This window comes from Triticum aestivum, chromosome 3B, assembly GCF_018294505.1.
Source record: "Triticum aestivum cultivar Chinese Spring chromosome 3B, IWGSC CS RefSeq v2.1, whole genome shotgun sequence".
NCBI lineage: Eukaryota > Viridiplantae > Streptophyta > Magnoliopsida > Poales > Poaceae > Triticum > Triticum aestivum.
In genome coordinates, this window is record NC_057801.1 from 566,005,121 (window position 1) to 566,009,768 (window position 4,648).

Below are 4,648 nucleotides of genomic sequence, written 5' to 3' on the forward strand. Positions count from 1 at the left end.
CCTAAAAGAACAAGGTATGTGATAAAATCATCCTGCTTGGGTAAATTTGTCGTCACACCACAACTGAAGCTGAGTTGGAATGCTTAGAACAGAGCCACGTTTGAAAGTGTGCAACATCATATAATTTTGAACTGAAGCTTCCTTGTTGTGCGTTAACAAACATGTTATATTGTTGATTTGCAAGATCATAGGCTTTCACATATCATGTTTCAACTTTGCAGGTCATAATGTTGTACCGAGGGCATAAAGTTGTATCCAGGATGGGCTTGCACCTGGTTGAGGTAGTGCTGCATTTCCTTCTTCAATTGTTTGAGCCCAAGTTTTAGCATTTTCTTGAGATTCTTCTTCAATTGTTTGTGCGCGACTGTCAGCATTTCCATTTCTCATGGTTATCTTGTCACCTCCCATGCAGGTCCATCGGAAATAGGACCATCCTGCTTGCAAGATCATGGACTTCCACAAAGACAAGTATAACAAGGATGTCAAGTAGAAAGAGCACGTAAAAACCAAGGTATGTGTGTTGTGCCATCACTACTGACGCTGAGTTGAGATGCTTAGAGCACAGCAAATATATTCCATGTGCTGGCTATTTTATTTGTAAAGAATTTTGTTTTTCTCAAGGGAAGGGAGGAGTAAATGAGATGGTGGGATTGACTCTAACCTGTCAATCTGCTGGTTTTGATGGCTGTAGTATGTGTTGTTCAGTTGCAACATAAGACATGGTTGTGCATGTTTTGATCCTTGTTGTGGAATCGAAACAACTCCTTGTATAGTTTATTTGATTATTACTGCCAGTATTCTGCATGTGAGCCATGGTGTTGATTTCAAGTGGAAGAACCGCTGTCCGTTGTTTTCAGGGTCCAAGAAGTATGTTTTCTTGTATTTAGTTTTTGTTTTGACCTTGTGAAACTTGCTACCTATGGATGAAACTGTGTAATATTGATGAAACTATGTATATGTACGGATGAAACTTGCTACTATTGGTAACATGGTTGGATACATATGTGTTCATGACTATTGGTAATATGTGTTGAATATGCTATATTGGTCATATAAATATATTTGTGTTTGATTTCTGTGAAAATGAATTGATATAAGAAAAATCAAAATTAAATGGGGCAATATAGTCACTTTGCCATCTACTGGCAGATGGCAAAGAGCTTTGCCATCAGCTGGCAGATGGCAAAGAGGCCACGTGTCATGTTTGGGCTGGCCTATTTGGGCTCTTTGCCATCAGCTGGCAGACGGCAAACAGCCTGCAGCCTTTGCCATCTGCTGGTAGATGGCAAAGTATGTTGTTAGCCTTCTAACGGGGCTAACCCCGTTAAGAGGCTTTGCCATCTGCCAGCAGATGGCAAAGCCACAGGCTCTTTGCCATCAGCCAGCAGATGGCAAAGCCACAGGCTCTTTGCCATCAGCCAGCAGACGGCAAAGAAGCCTTTACCGGCAGGGTTTCGGACGACTGGTTTGCCATCTGCTGGCAGATGGCAAAGCCTTTGCCATCCGCCGATCATGCCTTTGCCATCTGCCATGGCAGATGGCAAACTGCCAGATTCCAGTAGTGAGTATGTATAACAGTAGCCCCTGAGACTTGAAACGGTTGGAACAACAGTTTTAAGTATCAATTTATGCGCAGGTTCTTGTAGATAAGGATGAGCAATTGTCTCGGGAGCTGGAAGAGTGCAAGACCCAACTAAGGGTCACAATTGCCAAGCTAGAGGAATCCCAGAAGGCCTCATACGGTAACATTTATCTCGATTGTACGAAAATGTACCAGTTAGCAACTGGCTGTTGTGACAAACAGAAAATTCTGTAGATAACCCTGGAGTGAATCCGAAGGGCGAGAGAGATGATGAGTCGCATCTTCGGAGGCAACTAATGGCTGGTGAGCACATTCTCATGCAAGTGCGGCAGGAGAAGAACAATCTTCAAGAAGCCAACGTCCGGCTGGACGTAGAGTTAAAAGACATCCGCGCCCAGCTGGCGGACTCCGTAAAGGAGAATAAAAGGCTTCAACGCGGCATTTATGGTGAGTGCCTAGACGAACTGCATGATAGTTCGGCAAGGAAGTGTATTGAAAGAATTTTGCTTGTAGGAATGTTAATGGGTCGCCCCGAGGAGGAGATGCCCTCATCTATAGGCGATGTACTGCAAGAACTTTCATAGTTGCACGAGCGAGCTCGGCGGGTGATGCACGTCGTTGCTAAGGCCTTGTGGCCATCAAGCCCCCTGCCAAATGGCATAGGGAGCTTCTGGACCTGCTTCAAGGAGCCCGGCGACACTTCCGGCTGTGAAAGATATCAGCATGCCGGCAAGGTGCAAGAGAAGCTTGGGCAATGGTGAAGACGCGCTACACCAAGCTGGACCCAAACCATATGGCCGAAGCAGGTGTAGGGGTCATAAGTGCGTGGAGATCAGGCGTAGGGGTCATAAGTGCGTGAACAGACAAGTACCCAACTAGTTATGTTATATTACATGGAAAGTAAGAAACATCTTCCAGGAAGAATAGTTCCGTTAGGGGTTCCTTTCCCTGGGGGTGCATGCGGCAAAGCACATGCCCGGGCTGCAGACAAAGGCGCAGGATACAAAACTTCTGGGGATTTATGTTATGATAAACGAAAACATCTTTTGTTCACCGACCGAATATTCTCTTAAGGAAACTAGCTTTTGGCTTCACCCAGTCTGAGGTACACATCTGGCTCAACTGGCAGTAACAATCGCAGAGGTGCTCCCCTTATGCCCTAGCCGAATTAACAGGAACGTAGGGCATAAACACAGGAGCCAGGCAACCCAGCTTGGCCACCTCTTAAGTCATATCGATGCATATAATGGTGAAGAAAAGGCACACGTGAAAAGAAACTCATGTGTGATGGGCAAAACGCCTTCAGAGTAATTTATATTTAGCTTCCATATAGGAAGCCCCTAGGTATTGTTTACACACGTAGTGCGGCCGGAATAATCCGGGAGTCCGTACTATATGAAATACTTTGTGTGAAGAGAAAAGGATCGAGAGAGGAAGAGGGAGGGAGCATAAATAAAAAAGGAGGAGGTGAAGAGACAAACACTGAGTTCGGCGCTAGGCGTAGAATCTCCGGAGTCTGGCCGCCTTCCATGGGTTCAGCTCGAGTGTGTTATTAGATGCATTACGTAAGTGGTACGCTCCTCCAGTGAGAACTTGGTCGATGACGAAGGGGCCTTCCCACTTGGGTTTGAGCTTGTCCTTCTTCTTCTCTAGTAAGCGTAGAACGAGTTCGCCAATATTATAAGTTTTGGCCCGTACTTCTCTGCTTTGGTATTGTCGAGTCTGTTGCTGATAGAATGCGGAACGGGCCTTAGCGACATCGTGCTCCTCCTCCAGGGCGTCCAAGTTATCCTGCCGATCTAACTCGGCTTCCTTTTCTTCGTACATGCGTACGCGTGGCGAATCATGTATTATGTCACAAGGTAATATTGCTTCCGCACCGTACACCATAAAAAATGGTGTATATCTAGTGGTGCGATTCGGCGTGGTTCGCAGCCCCCAGAGTACGGAGTCGAGCTCCTCGACCCAGTGAGTATCCGACTCTGTCAAGGATCGCACTAGTCTGGGTTTAATGCCACTCATGATGAGACCGTTTGCCCGTTCGACCTGGCCATTTGTTTGAGGATGGTATACGGAAGCATAGTCGAGCTTAATGCCCATTTTGCCGCACCAAGATTTCACCTCATCGGCCGTGAAGTTTGAGCCATTATCGGTGATGATGTTGTGGGGGACACCGTATCGGTGTATGACCCCGGATATAAAGTCGATTAATGGTCCGGATTCGGCCGTTTTTACTGGTTTGGCTTCTATCCATTTGGTGAACTTATCTACCATGACCAATAGGTATTTTTTCTTGTGGCTTCCCCCTTTAAGGGGTCCGACCATATCCAGCCCCCAGACCGTGAAGGGCCATGTTATGGGGATTGTTTGGAGAGCGGTAGGGGGCATATGACTCTGATTGGCAAAGAGCTGGCAACCAACACAATGTTGGACAAGGTCATGTGCGTCTGCTCGGGCCGTCGACCAATAGAAGCCTGTACGGAAGGCCTTGCTGACTAGTGCTCGAGCCGCGGCGTGGTGCCTGCCCAGTCCGGCATGGATTTCAGCCAAGAGCTGCTACCCTTCTTCTTCGGAGATGCACCTTTGAAGCACTCCGGTCGCGCTTTTCTTATAGAGTTCCCCTTCATGGACTTTGTAAGCTTTGGAACGCCGGACAATGCAACGTGCTTCATTTTGGTCTTCGGGGAGCTCCTGCCTATTTAAGTAGGCCAAGAAGGGTTCAGTCCATGGGGCGATGACGACCATTATTTCATGGGCTGACGTTGTTATTTCGGTGGTAGAGCCTTCGATTATGTATGTTAGTTCGGAATCCGGGGATGTATTCGGATCCATGCCGGTATTGCCGGACTCGCCTTCCCATGCCACAGATGGCTTGAATAGCCTTTCCAAGAATATGTTAGGTGGGACAGGGTCGCATTTAGCGCCGATGCGAGCAAGTACATCTGCCGCTTGATTGTTTTCTCGAGCCACATGGTGGAATTCGAGCCCCTCGAACCGAGCTGACATTTTAAGGACGGCATTACGGTAGGCCGCCATTTTCGGATCCTTGGCATCAAAGTCTCCATT

General features: G+C 47.2%; 1 long non-coding RNA gene across 1 annotated transcript; it reads left to right on the forward strand.

The window, feature by feature from the left end:
• On the forward strand, window positions 1-987 carry LOC123070947 (uncharacterized). Its single transcript, XR_006434022.1, has 2 exons — window positions 1-281; window positions 413-987. It is a non-coding gene; the product is annotated as an uncharacterized lncRNA (long non-coding RNA).
• Window positions 988-4,648: the final 3,661 nt, after the last annotated feature.